This window comes from Nicotiana tabacum, chromosome 7, assembly GCF_000715075.1.
Source record: "Nicotiana tabacum cultivar K326 chromosome 7, ASM71507v2, whole genome shotgun sequence".
NCBI lineage: Eukaryota > Viridiplantae > Streptophyta > Magnoliopsida > Solanales > Solanaceae > Nicotiana > Nicotiana tabacum.
In genome coordinates this window covers 32,923,728-32,941,950 of record NC_134086.1, presented here as the reverse complement: position 1 = coordinate 32,941,950, position 18,223 = coordinate 32,923,728, and positions in this window count along the sequence as shown.

Genomic DNA, 18,223 nt, shown 5'->3' with positions numbered 1-18,223 from the left:
CTAGTCTAGTTTGCGACCAGATTTGCCATCGCAGATCAAGTATGCGGACCGCATAACGGTTTTTTGCGATCGCAGAATTGACGTAGGTTTGCATTTTTCCAGCCTTTAGTAATTTGATCATAACTTTGTGTAGGACTGTCCAAATGACGAAAGTTTTGAAGCATTAGAAACTAGACTCAAAGAACTTTCATTTTATAGGTTGTTAATCAAATAAAACCTTATACATATTTAGATATTCTTGTTCAAAATATGGTCTTGTGCAAACTCAATTGGAATCTTAGCCTATTATGAAATTTTCCAATGTGACTTAGGCTTAGGCCTTTCTTTGGGCCACAAATTACTTACCATAAGACTTGTACACTTATTTACCAAATCCAATTGATGTCCACCATGTTAATAGCACATAAAATATTATAATTAGTCTACGTGGCACCACGAAATCCTAAATTACTTAGCAAAATTTTTCGGAGCCTTACAGGAGACCAGATCTTAACAGATTAGACGTTTGCTACAAGAGAAAGGTGTTATCAGGGAGAGGATTAGAAGGATTGCTGACTATATTGTGATGTCCCTAAATTTTGACTAACTCCCAAATTTTTCAGAAATTTCGACAGCATCTCCTTTGTAACTAGGCCTATCCACTTGTCAGAGAATCACCCAAAACCATTCCAAAACTCATCCATAACTCGACAAAGCACCACAATGTATATATTAATAACATGAACCTCAGCATTACAAGCTTTACATTATCATGATGATACCTAGATATGGACTGCACATTTTTAAATCATAACACCTAGAAGGTACTTTTCAAATCAAAACCAACTATTATACAATCAAGAGAAAATACCTTATTTCCACAATACTCTTGGCCTTCAATGTGGCCTCTTATATAGGCTCTTCCATAACTCATTCGCGGAAACAACCCCAACATCCAAACTTATCTAACAAGGATGACAGCTAGATACCTCACATAAGCTAACTATCTATTATGATACACAAATGATCTGCACCTACCATCTTAGACATAGACATATGAAAATACAAATTTATGAGGAACAACTATGGGGAAACATCATACTCCTAGTGCAACCTAATGGGAAATGCGCTTACGTACCCTACATCATCAACTCACATAACCTCTACAGGGGAGAATTTTGAGAATAACCGGTTCACCCTCCTGAATTCTAAATCTCTATACGAACACCTAAACTAAACTAGTGGTGACCTTCACGATTACTTTAAGATGTTCTATAATAAATTGACCATAAAATTACCCGCTGAATATATGTGATCACAGGATGACTTTGACACGTTTGAAACTTCAATACCAAATAGATCTAATATAGTAAGGAGCAACAGAGTTCAAGATTGCGATGGAATTATTCAGGAATCCATTTATGCGCTGAGCAGAGTGTTTCATAAGAATACATACTAAGAGACATGAGGATTTCTATTAATGAAGCTGACATGGTTTAATCCAGATGACTACATCAATTATCAGATAGGTGAAGCATAATGGTAACTAATATTCTTAGATAAAGTGGATACCATGTATGTGAACTTCAGATTCTTAAAGAGGTGATCAAGTAGGATGCACCAGTTGTGTCCCTGAGTGTAAGGTTAGTAGTTGAGCTCAAATGGTAAGACTCTTGCAACATGGGTATGATTGAGGCCACAAATGAAATACATGGAATTTGATTTCACTCCTAACAATAAGCGACGCAAGGACTTTATGCCACAAGCACATGAGGATGGAAAAGAAGTCATCTACTTATGAGATTATCATAATTCGAACAATCTAACCCTTCCTAAGGCGGTGGAATGCTAGAGTTAGCAAAATTCCCATACATGACAATGACGTTGTCAATACTCGTAGAAGTCGAGTGAGCAGAGAGCCACATAACCTCATCAAATCCGACCCATTCATGACTTTTCTGAAAAGGGGACACACTTTGGTTTGAAATCATGGCAATTTAAGCTTGCACTTTAAGGAAAATCATTACTTTTGAAACCCATGAGACAAGCCCTCATAGTCCTACAGAATCGTCAACAATGGCAAGAAAGTACTTAAAATCATTACAAGCTAGTATAGAACAAGGCCTCGAAGCGACCGTATGAATAATTATGAAAGGGTGAGAAGTCTTGATGCACTTATCGGAGAAGAGTAACTTAAGTTATCTAGTCACATGGACAAGTGGAGCAGGTAGATGATTGTTTAGGAGAAAATGTCATAAGGAGTGCAAGCAATATCATTTTATCCTAACAAAAGGAACATACCCCGACCTTTGATGCCATAAGGCATAAAATTAGATTCACGAGGAGAGTTACCGGATGAACATAGATAGTAAGGCAGCACAAATAAGAGCACCACTTGAATCAACAAGCTTAATCAGAGTTGAAGACGTCAGAAGTCTGTAGAAAAGGGGAAATTTGCCCACTCTCAGGGCGCTTGTAGAGTACATAAAAGTGAGGTTAATTAAATCAGATCATATAGTTGGATAACTAGTCGAGAAATTGAGATAATATCGCATTGAAGATTATGGGTAATCAACATATGATGCAAGACAAATGAAAAGAAAGTGAAAGAGCCTTATGGAAGTAGCCTTTACATTGTAACCACTAGGAATGGTGGTAATATAAAGCGATTACGAGAAGATACATTTTTGAAAGAAGATATTTGTATGTACTCACGTGATGTATAGCTCCAGAATTCAAAAATCCAATTATGTTTAGCAAATCTATTTCACAATGAAGCGCTATAGCACACTTCTACACAACCAACTATTACCAGCCAAATTAAGAGATGCTATAAGACTTGACTGAGAGAAAAGTTTTGGCATACGAATGTGTTACTAGGTGTATTGCTCCTTGGTCAACCTAAAACCAAAAGGCGAGAGTTAGACTGATAAGCAGATCATTGGAATAGCACATATGTAGATAATCCATTATCAAAAAGAGATCATTCAGTCTCAGCAATTACGGCATGCTATCAACCCTTGATGAACTTGAAGTGCGGTGAGAACCCAATGAGGTAATAAAAAATAATTATGCAAGGTTTTCAGATGTTCATAATGAGTTCTCCATGGATTTTGACTTTGAGAAATACCGAGATGCTAATGAAAGACAGAAAGACAAGAGAAACATGCGTTGCGCTACGATAACCTCCAAAGGTGCGCTTGGTCTTGACGGAGAGCCTAGTAAGGGTCCTTACGAGAAAGGAAGTGTTACAATGACTCATAGAAGGATATGTTCTCTCATGGTTATCGAGCAGGTGTGGGGAAATTAGCACAATGAATTCACTAACTAAGGAACACAATTATCACATGTTGTGGAGGTGTAAAGAGAAAATAAACATTTGTTATGAGCCGGACATGCTTCTGCTATATTAACTCCCAACTACAATACACGACCACGCCATGGGCAACCACGATACTAGGACAAAGTGAGATACTTACTACGGGATGTCCCAAGTGGACACGAAAGTTATACTAAGATGGCGACACAAGATCTTCCTATGATGGGGATGTGAGGATCTCAATTTTTAGAGAGACTTTATGCACACGGTTACCATTTTGATTGACATGCACTCATGTGATAGGTGTTAAGTTATGCTCTTATGTTACTAGATAGTGAAAAGGTTTTATGATAATACTCATAAGAGAGTAGATTGACTGTTCAAACCATATAAGCCATACACATAACTGAGTAAAAGAGTGAGTCGAGAAGGATTGCAATACTGGGGTACTTTACATGGAACTTGACACCACATAGGTAAACTTTACAACGGTGCATGCATAGGCACAAATGAGCAGACGTTGTCCATAAAAAGATTTTGTAAGAAATTCATCGGATATAGTCCCTTGTTGAGAATTTAGGAAAGCAAGTCAGAAGTGCTAATCCTAGAGTCATGACTCCATTCAAGGACACAATTATAGGACTTAATTCCACGTGAATGTAAATAAGAGGATTTATAATAGAGTGGATTCACGAATAATGCGTCTCATTCAAAGAGTCGATACATGCAATGTTTTGTTATTCCACACCTTTTTAAGACCATGTTTATGAGAATTCTTCAATAAGGATGTACACATGCAATGAGTAAAATTTTTGTGTTGTTCATAATGATGTACTAGGGAGTGACTTACTTGGTGACTTTAGGTTGGTAGCGCAATAACTTAATCGATGCCCCTCGACTCCACATCCCTAACACACGTCGGTAGCATACCAATATACTACATTATATAGTGGTGCAGTGAGATTAATAGGAATAAGGTCACTCCCCTCTTAGCGATAGGTTCTACCAATCCCTCCACAGCTCAATACATTCTCCTAACAAGTCCTTCGGCAATCCACTCGAACTCAATGGTGGGATCACTACCCTCTCATGACATCAAATTCATGGATTATGGTATCATGATTACTTATTTTGAGAGTACGGCTTGGAGAGAAAACTAACTACCTAACTTGAGCTCTAACACACGATTGGAGTATCAAGGAAGGGTGAAATTCCTAAATGTCTGAATAGCCTCCAACTTATAGATGTGGTCGACTACACACCGATAAGAAGGACTCTACTAGACATGGCTCCAAAACATCCTAGGACACTTTAAAACCTTAGGCTCTGATACCAAGTTTGTCACACCCCAAAATTCGAGGAGCGCGACCGGCGCTCAACCGACTAAACCCGACTTAGCAAGCATGTTAGGTTTCATTCTACCCAAACTAATTCATGATTAAATCGGAGATGGACTCTATTAATCATATTTAGTAAGTATTCCATTAACAACTTCCATTTCATTTCCATTAGTAGCTTACATCATAATTATCGAAATATTACAAGTTTTATAAGTCTTTGCCAAACATCAATATTTCTACTCTAATTCCAATACCCGACACTACCCACAACCTGTATACGGAGCCTCTAAACACAACTGAAGAGTAATGTAATATGGAAATGCCGGTAACAAGGATCCGGCTATACCTCAAATACAAAGTACATGATGAACAGATGAAACAGGACCCCGAAATGAAGTGGGGCTCACCAAGTTAGCTGAAAGGATGATGCGGCACTAGCTGCGACCAATACTGCCTGCTATAAAAACACCTATATCCATTTAAAAATATAGCGCCCTCGGCAAAAGGGACGTTAGTGCCATCGAATAACACTAGTATGTATAACTAAACACCATCTAGTTAGAAAGAACTTTCATACAAGAGTAAAGAGGAAATCATAAAGACAACAAAGATTCAAATAAGCACCATGTCAACAATATAAGGAGGTTCACATGATTTTCACATAGTTCTTGAATTTTTAGATTGGAGCATCCCACACTGTTGCATCATTATCCATGTTACCACCACTTCCGTGAGCGCAGTCTGATCACGGCCCGATCGGCTAAGACGTCTCCCCGAGACGTTACCATTATTTCATTCACACTTTCCAGTTTCAATCATCAATACATTACCACCACGTGTATATATATCATGGCGTCTGATCACGGCCCGATCGTCTAAGCCGACTCCCCGAGATGTTACCATTTTCCATCAATCATCTCATTTCGATCCTTGTTTCACATATATCATTTCATAGGCACTTTGGTCCGTAACTATCACATCATATATTTGGCACTAGGCCACATTTCACATCATTCCCAATTTCAATGTTTTTTTTGTGATTTAGGATGACATATGTACGCAAGGGAAATTAAAATTGTAAGCATAGATGACACTTCACATAAAGGACACAACATATGCAACTTCAATCTTAATTTAAGGTCTAAGCATCTAAATACATGATTCATATTCCATCATTCACGTTTCACATTATTCCCATTTTCAACATTTACTTTGCCACTTAAGATCAGAGGTGCATACAAAGGCAATTTAAATCATAAGCATAGAGAGGAATTTGTCAAGTTTGGCATATTAGTCCCAATGTAACCTTTGCATGACATTTAGGCATTTAGCACATAGATCATGTTCTCCACACATCCTCAATTTAGAAAGAATAACATATTAAACACATGAAGAAGTACCTACCACATACACTTTCACAATAATAATCCACTTAACATAATAAGTATTGTATCAATCACGTTTCAAACTTACAACATTTACACGGGCACCATGGAAGCTCAATTTCGAAGAGACGGGGTTTTAGCCATACATACCTTGTTTAAGCTTTCCTTAAGTTACTACAATGTTCCGGAAATTATAGCAATCCTCATCTACTTTGCGACATAACAAAATTGAACACAAATTAGGAAGGTATTCATGGTTTCATCTCATTTGAGCATTTCATCAAATTCTAGTGGAGCATCTTGATTTCAAATCTCTTTTACAAGGTTTCCTTCATTCCCCAACCCAATCTTTACTTATTTATGTTCAACATATTTTCACAAACCTAATTGGTATATGCATGTATACATAGTAGTATTACACCCAAGAATCATACCTCTATACCCCACCATATTCCCCAAACTCGAAATTAAAGTCTAGGGTATAGAACTTTACCTCTTAGATGAAGAACTTGTGATTGGGTTCTTTGATTTTTGAAGATTGATGCAAGATTGGATGATTGAATGTTGGGTTCCTCCTTATCTCTCTAAAATTCTCTCATCTCTCTCTAAAATTAGTAAGAAATGACCCCATAATGAACCCCAAAGCCTATATATTAAAATAGGGTCGGGTTATAAAAATAGGAAGATTAATCCTCTGAAGTTGGGTTTGTGATCGCAGAATGGACCGCAAAACATGAATACGGGTCGTAAAATGCATCATAGAATCGGTGCCCAAAACCGGGCTACATTAGTCCAATTTGCGACCAGATTTGCGATCGCAGATCAAGTATGCGGACCGCATAATGGTTTTTGCGATCGCTGAATTGACGCAGGATCACATTTTTCCAGCCTTTGGTAATTGGATCATAACTTTGTGTAGGATTGTCTAAATGACAAATGATTTGAAGCGTTAGAAACTAGACTCAAAGACCTTTCATATGTTGTTCATCAAATAAAACCTTATACATATTTAGATATTAGTCTTCAAAGTGTGGTCAAACTCAATTGGAATCTTAGCCTATTATGAAATTTTCCAATGTGACTTAGGCTTAGGCCTTTCCTTGGGCCCCAAATTACTTACCATTAGACTTGTACACTTATTTACCAAATCCAATTGATGCCCACCATGTTAATAGCACATAAAATATTATAATTAGCATACGTGGCACAAAGAAATCCTAGATTACTTTGCGAAATTTTCCGGGGCCTTACAACGGTATATAGGTGGACCATGTGTAAACTCACCGCTAAATGGAGCCGGAGGACTTCCTCCAAGTCAAAGCACACTCCTGTTGATTTTTTCCCTGTGGCCCTAGAAGATCCAACCTCATACACGGTGTGCACACCCAAACGAACCACCGGCCGGGAATCAAGCACTCCGGGAATAGCAGATTCGGGTAACACCCCCTCCTCGGAGATACAAGCCCGACCGACACCACTGAAAGCTCCTTCACATCGCAAGTTCCGATCTCCTTCATTGCCATTGCCGCTCGATCCAGAGGCCAACTGCTCCTTCCCCTTTTCGGAGCAATATTGACTCATCCCTAGGAACCGCCCGATATCCGCAAGCGGTAAATCCAGCATAATTTGAAGGGAAAAGTGTTACCTCGGATATACGAAGGCAGAGGAAAGGCAACATATGCACATACCTCAATGTTGTGCCCCCATCTGGTGCAAAGCACAGCTCGCCACCTGTGTTTATCACAGGACGAATGGGTCACCAGCCTTGGAACCCAGCCGGGCAGATCATGAACTTCACCCGGCATCCATGAAGTTTCTACAATATAAAAAACAACATTGTTACTTAGCTGATTTTTGTCATAGATGAGATTTGAAAAAGCTCTAGACGCCTCACTTACGAGCGTGATTCCACTCTTCAGGAAATGGCAAGAACTTTGCAGGGATGATGTCAGCCGTCCAAACCTGGATGAACCAATTAGCCCAATCTCTATTCTTTGCCTTCCTCGTCATCTATAACAAAGGCGTGGATGAGCGGCACCTCAGAGTTAGTAGCCCCTGATGATGGAAGGGCCGATATAGCCTGACAAGGTGATCGAGCATGAATTCAAGCCTGGCCCTCTCCGCGAAGAACCTCATCATCAACACCGTTTGCCAAAACGACGGATGAATCTGCGCTAGAGTGACCCGATACTTCAGAAAGAATTCAAGCACGATTCTATTAGGAGGGCCAAAGGATATGAATACATGTTCAAGAATCCATCAGTAGAATCCGCAATACCCTCGTCGAGGGAAAGCGCCTGCAGGACTACCCCTTCGCTCCACCCATAGTATCTCCTCACCATCTTCAAATATTCTCCCCTTAGCAAAGACACCATCTGCAAAGTGAACTCTCTTGATTCCTGAGCACCAGGAGCAGCGCCCCAGGCCTCTTGTCGGATCGGCCCCGAAGTAGTTTCCATGCCAAAGCAAAGATATGCACCAATACTTTCACGCATAGAAATATGCAGTCCCCTATACCAGAATAGAAAGGTGGCTATTTGAAAATAGTAGAGTGTTGCAGAGAAGTCGAGGCCGCTCCACATATATGCGAAATGCAACGACGATTCACCTGCCCAAGGCAAGCCCCGAGAAGCCAACGGCCTCGATACTGATCGACGGATCAATACTCGACCACGGAAGCTTCCTGTAACAAGGAGGCATAACTTAAGGAGTCATTCATATTATCTCCATGCTCGGGATTACACTCTATGACAAGAAACCCCAGCCTAGAGAGGTCGGGCCTCGATGAGCTCGGCATTCAGTCCAAGGCAAGCAACTGATCTCACAAATCACTTCTCTAAGAAGGAAGAGTAAATGCGGGAAGATCCGATCGTGAAAACTACACAAAGGCCCGAGAAAGCGCCCCAAATACATACCAACTCCTCAGCAGAAGTCTATCTCAAATAGCCTAAAAGAACCATCTACATCCAGATCAATAAGGACCCCGGGGTACCCGAAGATAACATACATTCGGGGCAGCACCCCAAGAGACCCCGAAACTCAACACATGATCTCCGAATAACTCAGAGGATTCCTATAACCCCGATCCGTCAGATCGACCTAGAGTTTTCCCGAAATATGATGATGGGACCGAAAAAAAACCCATGTCGATCAACAAGAAATAAGGGCAAACACTTACATCCAAGCTAAATATTAGCGATCAACAACACAAAGAGAAACATTTGAAGAGCAAAAACGCGGTTTGTAGAGATCAACAAAGTTCATTTCTTATTCATAAAAGTTTATGTACAACTAGCCCTCGAGGGGTCATTACATACAATTACAAAAACCTGCATTAGTCTACACCTAAAGCGGAGGAACGGAAGGATGTACATGTGATGAAACCCGGGCTCCTGGTCTGCCCTAGTGGGTTCATCTCTGGTATCAGCATCCCCGGGCGCCACACCCTCAAGCACATATTCTTGATGGTGACTCCTTCGATCTCCACCTCCCATAGGTTCCCCGCTCAATTCCCCGAGGGATTTCTGCCGGAGAAGATGAAGAAGTGAAAAAGGAGGGGACGCAGAGGAGGCAGAGAAAAGAGACATGGCCCGCTGAAGTCAAAGGTGAAGACCCGACGGTCTCCAGCCTCAACAAACCGGTGGTGCCACCTTATCCCTTGGGAAAAAAGAACCTTAGGGATGAAGTGCCAAACCAGGCCCGGGTAAAAGAATGAGCAGCGATGCATAGTCCGAGTAACTATCTACATGAGGGAGGAATCGACTCTCCATCCACCGTCATCTCGGCCCAGCAGTAGCGGCAAAGGTCGGCATATCAACAACCACGGTGATAGCAGAATGGTACGTCTGCATCCAGCAGAAAGAAGCTATAGTAGAAGGCCACAAGACAGTCCGAGGAAGCTCCTCCAAATGGCTTTAAGATCATAAGCCATATGCATGATGTTCAATAGAGGAAAGAAGGAGAAGGGAAAAGAAAAGGCAAGCAAGCCAGACCAACGGAAACTTGGAGATGGTGAAATCCAAGCCAGGGCACCCCTATTTATAAGGGACTATGGCAAAGTCATCCATACTTCGGAATATTGACCGACGGGCGCAATTAATGAATCTACGAAAATCGAACCGGCGGCAACACCTATACCGTGGGGAGAAAAAATCAAAAAATGCAATTAATGAGGTCGAAAAGCATGAGTCAGAGGTCACATCATCAGTATGATGTCGCCAAAAGAAGCTCGAGGAGTCAAGTGTCAAAATCATTTCCCATCTCTTCGATATGGGAAACGCGGAGACTATCGGTATACGGTGAAATCGGAAGGCTCGATTTCTCGCTGTGAAGACATTTCGGAAGCATATCTCGGGGTCTTGAGAGCAGGAGGTCGCGACCAAACTCTCAACCTCGTGGCTCATCGAAGACCGATTCGGAGGAAACAAAGGACGAAGACAAGACAGAGGAAGAAGCCCTCTAGGAACACTGCTATATCTGACAGGCCCGGCCTATCTAGAGCCTATGTGTGTATGGCAAAATCAGGAGAATTCATCTCCCGCCATTAAGGCTTGCTTGGAATATCGAGATGGCACCTCGAGGCTGCAAGATCAGGATCGGGCTCTCTATCTCGAGGATCATTCGCGGTCCTGCAGTGGTCTCGAGGCTCAAGGATCTACCTGCGACCTAGCAAGAATTACGAAGATGGGGAACTCTCGAAATGTGCAGCTAGAGCCAATAGGCCCTGACACCACGCCATGCCTAGCCGTCACATCCCCGTGCCTTTACATTTAATGCATTATGTACCATGCCGCGTTCCCCCGCCTATATAAGGGGAACCATACCACTTTGTAGAGCACGGTTGTTGCTCCACTTCTCCACAAGTGCAATAATCTCTCTCTCTCTCTCTCTCTATCATTTCTTCTAAGTCATTAGTTCCCATTGGCCCGAGGCCACTTTGCGTTCATTAGTTTCTTACTTGTTCTACACTCGTCAAGCTATGCAATGGCCAAAAGAGCCTCACTTAATCATTCCTTTGCTTATTATCCCTTCCCCGACTGTCCCCGATAGCTCAATCCTGGCTCGAGTCTCGGCCCTGAGGCCTCTATCGACCTGCTCCACGCTCGGGCAACAAGCCCCTTCGGTTTGCTTATTGCTTCATCTTAGCTCACGTCTTATCTTTACACTTAACATTTCAAGCATCAATTGCCCTAAAAACTAGCTCGGGAATAGATCACGTATTTTTAGAATCCCATTTACAAATTTAATTTTTACCATTTTCACGGTAAACAAGGAGCACTCAAGGAATCTCTTGGCATGACCAGATATGGTGCAAAATAAGATGATACATAGGAGTACGTAGATCCTGGATCAAATAGAACTAAAGTACCTCAACTACAAACCAGAACAGTACCTGTAATGGCTGCATCGGAAGCCTCAGCCTCAGGTCTGGCTGGAAGAACATAACATCAGAGCTGGGCCCCACCACTCTGAATTACATCTCTGGGACGGCCTACTGCTGGCTGGCCTCCACCTCTAGCGGCCTGAGTTTCACCTCTAATACCTCTACCTCCACTTCTAGCACCTCTACCCCCACCTCTAGCTAGCTTGGTGGGCGGTGGAACACTCGGTGCCTGAACCATGGCACGAGAACCCTGATGCTGAGAACTGCTCGGTGCTTGAGGGCAATATCTAGCAATGTTCCTCGTGTCTCCACAAGTTAAACAATCCCTCGGCTGCTGGGGCTGACGACCCTGAAAACTCTGAAGCGGAAGTGCACTAATAGGAGCTGGTGGTGCATTGTAGGAGTGTTGATCAGCATAATGCATATGAGAACCACAGCCACCTGAAGCACCACGAGAAACCTGAAGTGCTGACTGAAAAGGCCTAGGAGAATGTCCTCTACCATACGAATCCCTACCTCCAGAAGAGGCACCACTGAATCTTCCTGAATAATGAGGCCTCTTGTCAGACCCCTGACCACCTCCCTGCGATAGAACCATCTCAACTCTCCTGGCCACATTGGCTGCCTCTTGAAAAGAAATCTCACTTCCCGTCTCCTTAGCCATCTGAAATCGAATAGGCTTAATGAGTCCCTCAATGAACTTCCTCACTCTCTCTCTCTCTCTTTCAGTGGGAAGTATAAGCAGAGCATGATGGGCCAAATTAATAAACCTGGTCTCGTACTGAGTAACAGTCATAGAACCTTGCTGGAGACGCTCAAACTGCCTCCGATAGATCTCTCTCTGAGTGATAGGAAGAAACTTCTCCAAAAATATCTAAGAAAATTGATCCCAAGTCAAAGTTGGTGACCCAACTGGTCTAGCCAACAATAATCTCTCCACCAAGTCTTGGCGGATCCAGATAAGTGAAAAGTAGCAAAGTCGACCCCATTGGTATCCACTATCCCAATGTTCCTGAGAACCTCATGACAGCTGTCCAAATAATCCTGGGGATCCTCAGAAGATGCACCACTGAAAGTGATAGTGAAGCACTTGGTGAACCTGTCCAATCTCCACAAGGCATCGGCAGACATAGCTGCTCCATCACTGGTTTGAGCTACCACACCCGGCTGAACTGCTCCAACTAGCTGTGCTGCTGGAGTCTGAAACTGGGGAGCCACCTGCTCCGGAGTGCGAGTAGCAGGAGTCTGGTCTCATCCTCCAGCTTGAAAGATGGCTGGTGCCACAGGAAGCAAGCCTGCCTGGGTGACACTCTCCATAAGGCCCACTAGACGGTCCAGAGCATCCTAGAGTACTGGGGTAGCAATGAACCCCTCTGGGACCTAAGCTGGGCCCACCGGCCTAAGGCTCCGTCGCTGGTGCTGCTGTTCTGACCTGAGCTTTGCCCCTACCTCGGCCTCTAGCACAGCCTCGGCCTCGCCCTCTGCCCCTCGTGGGAGCTACTGTTGGGGGCTCGGGCTGCTGATCGGTGGATGAGGAAGCTCGTGTTCTCTCCATCTACGAAAGAACAGAGTAGAAATTCAACTAGCATTGACAAACCAAACCGCATGACAAGAAAGAATAAATGTGAGGTTTTTTCCTAACTCTGTAGCCTCCGGGGGATAAATACAGATGTCTTCGTACCGATCCCTCAGACTCTACTAAGATTGTCCTTGAATTGTGAGACCTATGTAACCCAGAGCTCTGAAACCAACTTGTCACGACCCGGATTTACCACCCTCGGGAGTTGTGATGGCGCCTACTCGTGAAAGCTAGGCAAGCCAAATATTATAAAAGCATTACCCTTTTTATTAAACATGTTAAACAATTTAAAATAATAGGTGATTAAACAGTAGATTAAAATTAAATAATCAGAATTGCGGAAGACGAAAACTTAATAATTCAACCAAACACTGCAAAATAATTTGAAGTACAATACTACCCATAATTTGGTGTCACAAGCCACAGACTGTCTAAGAATACGACAAATAAGGTCTGAATGAAATACATAAGTCTGTTTCTGAATAAGTAAAAATAGAAGGAGAAAAGATAGGAGGAGATGCCAAGGCCTGCGGATGCCTACAGGACTACCTCGGGTCGCTTGAATGGACTGATGACAGGACCCTCACTACGGTCCAAACGCTCTGATATCAATATCTGCACACAGTACAGAGCATAGAATCAGCACAACCGACCCCATGTGTTGGTAAGTGCTTAGCCTAACCTCCGCGAAGTAGTGACGATGCTAGGACCAAAATACCAAATAAACATGTGAAGTTAAACCATATACAACAGAAATAGAAGAAGATAATTACAACTAAAGTTGGGTGGGGGAAACATGTTGTGGGGAGTAACAGGTAACAACAGAATAACAATAGAGAAATGTAAGGAACGCCATAAATCAAATAACAACAAAAGATAAGGAAATAAGAAACAAGTACACATGTAATACTGTTGCAGGAGTGCAACCCGATCCTATTTCATATAGTACCGTTGCAGGCATGCAACCCGCTCCCATTTAGTATATTTCTGTTTTAGGCGTGCAACCCGCTCCTATTTCACATACTACCGTTGCAGGCGTGCAACCCGCTCCCATTTCATATATTACCGTTGCAGGCATGCAACCCGCTCCCATTTCATATATTACCGTTGCAGGCGTGCAACCCGCTCCCATTTCATATATTACCGTTGCAAGCGTGCAACCCGCTCCCATTTCATTTATCAACACCAATCGTGAAACCCGCTCCCATTTCATATATTATCGTTGCAAGCGTGCAACCCACTCCTATTTCATTTATCAACACCAATCATAAAAGAATCCTGACAAGGGAGTAATAGCATAATAATAACATCCCGACAAGGGAACAATAATATTATAACAACATTCCGGCAAGGAAACAATAATATTACAACAACATCCCAACAAGGGAACAATAATATGACAATAACATCCCGGCAAGGGAACAATAGTGATAATCCTCATATAAAGCACAATAAATCACATCGGAGTCACAACAATTACAATACAAGACTCACGGGCATGCTTGACACCGACATATAGATACTCGTCACCATACCTATACGTCGTACTACACAATTAGCACATAGAAAATAAGACACAACTCCTAATCCCTCAAGCTAAGGTTAGACCAATCACTTACCTCAAACTTCCACGGCCAACTCAAGCCTCAAACACCACTTTTCCTTTAGAATTCCCCTCCAAATAACCCATATCATGTTCAAATTGATTTAACAACATGAATAAATTCTAAAGAATTCATACTCAATGCTTAAGTTTAGGTTTCCTATCATTTTCCCCAAAAAGTCAAAAATCGACCCCGTGCCCACTTGGTCAAAACTCGAGGTTTGGACCAAAACCCGATCACTCATTCTCCCACAAGACCGAATATGCAATTGCTTTCGATATCCGACCCCAAAACGAGGTCTAAATCCCAATTATTCAAAAAGCCCTAACTCTACCCAAATTCATAATTTCTACCACGAAAACTCTTGATTTTTGATTAGAAAGTGATGAAAAAAACATGGGTAATTGAAATAGTAAAGTTTAGAATTGATTACCAATACTTTGGGGATGCATTTTTGAGAAGAAAATCGCCTCTAGGACTTGGGAGTTCGAAAATATGGAGTAAAATAGGTTCTGCCCGGTTCTGGTTCTGTTTTAAAATAACTGGGAAGGCCTTTATCGCGTTCGTGATAGGCCTGTCACTTTCGCGATGGGTCAGGACCAGAAGGCCATCATGTTCACGTTCAAGGCCTCGCATTCGTGGTGAGGTGGCCACGTTCGCGTAGAGTAAAATCCCTCTCCCCCTGCCCAGGCCCAAAGGCCTTTCCGTTCGCGATAGCAGGTCCGCGTTAGCGAAAGGAAGAACCCCCAAAGATTTGCATTTGCAACCTGTTTCTCGCGTTCACGTAGGAGGAAAATTCCTTTACCCTGACTTACCCTTTGTGTTAGCGAGAGTTCTTCCGCGAACGCGAAGGACAAAACTCTAGAACACTAGAAACTAAAAACCTGCAACTTTTTCTAAGTTTAAAACCTTCCGAAACTCACCCGAGCTCTCGGAGCTCCTAACCGAACATGTATTCTAACTAAAAAATATCATATGAACTTATCCGAGTGATCAAATCGCCAAAATAACATCTTAAACAACGAATTTAGCATAGAAATATAAGAAAAATCTCAAAACTTTCAAAGTATCATTTTTCACTACTACGGGTCCGAATTACATCAAACGACTTTCGTTTCTTACCAAATTTCACAAACGCATCTTAAATGTCATATTAAACCTGTACCGGGCTCCGGAACAAAAATACGAGCCCGATACCATAAATTTCAAATATAGTCAAATTTCCAAAAACTCTTATATTTCCAGTAAAACAATTTCTTTCAAAAATTAATTTCTCGGGCTTGGGACCTCGGAATTCGATTCCGGGCATACGTCCAAGTCCCATATTTTCCTACGGACCCTACGGGACCATCAAATCACAGGTCTGGGTCCGTTTACCTAAAATGTTGACCGAAGTCAACTTAAATTAAATTTTAAAGGCCATATTAACATTTTCATAACATTTCCACATAAAAGCGTTCCGAATACATGCATGGGCCGTGCACATAAATCAAGCTAAGGAAAAAGGAGGCTTCTAAGGCCTCGAAACATAGAATTTATTTGTAAATCAAGTGATGACCTTTTAGGTCATTATATCTTCTTAGTACCCAGTGAACCATGCAAGGACCTTGCCAGTTGGGTGAAAATTTTCCTTTGGCTTTATCCTGATGTGGGAAGATCTGCTTCAGCACCAGCTACCCCAGTGTGAATTGTCTTGGTCTGACCCTTTTATTGAAATCTCTGGACATTCTATTCTGATAAAACTGACCATGACATATCGCATTCATTCTTTTTCAGTCTATGAGGGCTAGTTGCTCATAGCGGCTCCTTATCCATTCTGCATCACAGAGTTCGACTTCTTGTATGATCCTTAAAGAAGGAATTTCTACCTCAGCTGGAATGACAACTTCGGTACCATAAACAAGTAAATAGGTAGTTGCCTAGTTGATGTGCGAACAGTAGTGCGGTATCTCAATAGAGCAAAGGGTAACTTCTTGTGCCATTGTTTGTGATTTTCTACCATCTTCCTTAGTATCTTCTTGATGTTCTTGATGGCAGCTTCCATAGCTCCATTCATTTGAGGCTTGTATGCTGTAGAGTTTTTGTGCTTGATGTTGAAGGTTTCACACATAGATTTCATCAGGTCATTGTTGAGATTGGCAGCATTATCGGTGATAATGGACTTGGGAATCACAAATAGGCAAATAATACGATCCTTGACAAAATAAGCGACGACTTTCTAAGTTACAACTTTCTAAGATGCAACTTCTACCCAATTTGTGAAATAGTCGATGGCCACTAAAATGAACCGATGCCCGTTTGAAGTAGTGGGCTTGATCAGACTGATGACATCTATTCCCCAAGCAGCAAAAGGCCAAGGTGAACTTGTTGCATTGAGCTCATTTGGTGGTACCCTTATCATGTTTGCATGTACATTGGTGGCATTTCTGGACATACCAGATGCAATCCGTTTCCATGGTCATCCAAAAATATCCAGCTCTGAGTATATTCTTAGCTAGAACAAAACCGTTCATATGTGGTCCGCAAGTTCCGGCATATATCTCCTCAAGCAATCTAGAAGCCACCTTTATGTCAACACACCTTAACAATTCCAGATCATGAGTTCTTCTATACAGAGTCCATCCACTTTGGAAGAAGTGATTGGACAACCTCCGCAGGTATATAATCCTCTTCTTTTGAGTCACTATCCTTATATTGCATTGCCTTATTACATGTCACAGTCATCAGTTCACCAAGAAAAGTAATAATAACGTTGTAGAAGAAAAAATCTGAAAGATAATAATGAATACTAAATAGCAATGCATTAATTAATTTTTAAAATATCCAAAATAGGTATGACTCGATGACTCGAGCAATTATTTTGAAACAAAATGTGTCTTTAAAAATAAAATTACTGAAAATATCTTAAATGCCTAGCATGGTTATAAAAACAAAATAGGCTAATTGTCAAGCTACCCAAGAACTCGGGGCGCCTGAGATGTTGTGACAGTCCAATTCTTGAGAACAACTCCCTTCTCCATAGTCTGAATGGTAAGGCCTTCTTCTTCCTCCTCCTCAATTATCACATTGCAATCCATATTGTCTTCTTCCAGGAACAAGTTGCTTAACCCAGCCAAAGCTTCTTCCTCTGCAGATCCCCATATTGTATGAGCCTGGTGAAAAGTCTGATTTAGGTGTGGTATCGGCTGATCGAGAGGGTAATAACGACAATGCCATAGAGGTGACCAATCATCATATTCTTGCCAGGTGTATGGACATCCCAGCCCAAAAGTTATGCCATGATGTTTCAACTGTATCTATTTAGAAATGCCCTGGAGTTTCTTCCCCAGCCCTTTGCGGGGATCATACCCAAACTGTAAGGCCCCGAGAGTTTCTTCCCCAGCCTTTTTCTCCTCAAGGGGCTATATTGTATATCTTTGTATTATGGACTTTCACTTTTGAGGTATAGCCGGGGCCTTGCTGCCGGCATTGTCAAACTCATCTTTTGTATCCTAGAGGCTCCATAGACATATGTGTGGGTTATGTAAGGGGTTTGGATGGGTCTACGAACCATGTTGTAATTCTAAACTTGTATTACCTGTAAATTATAACTCAATGGGGATCTTGGAAACTAACTCATCTACGGTTAATGTGG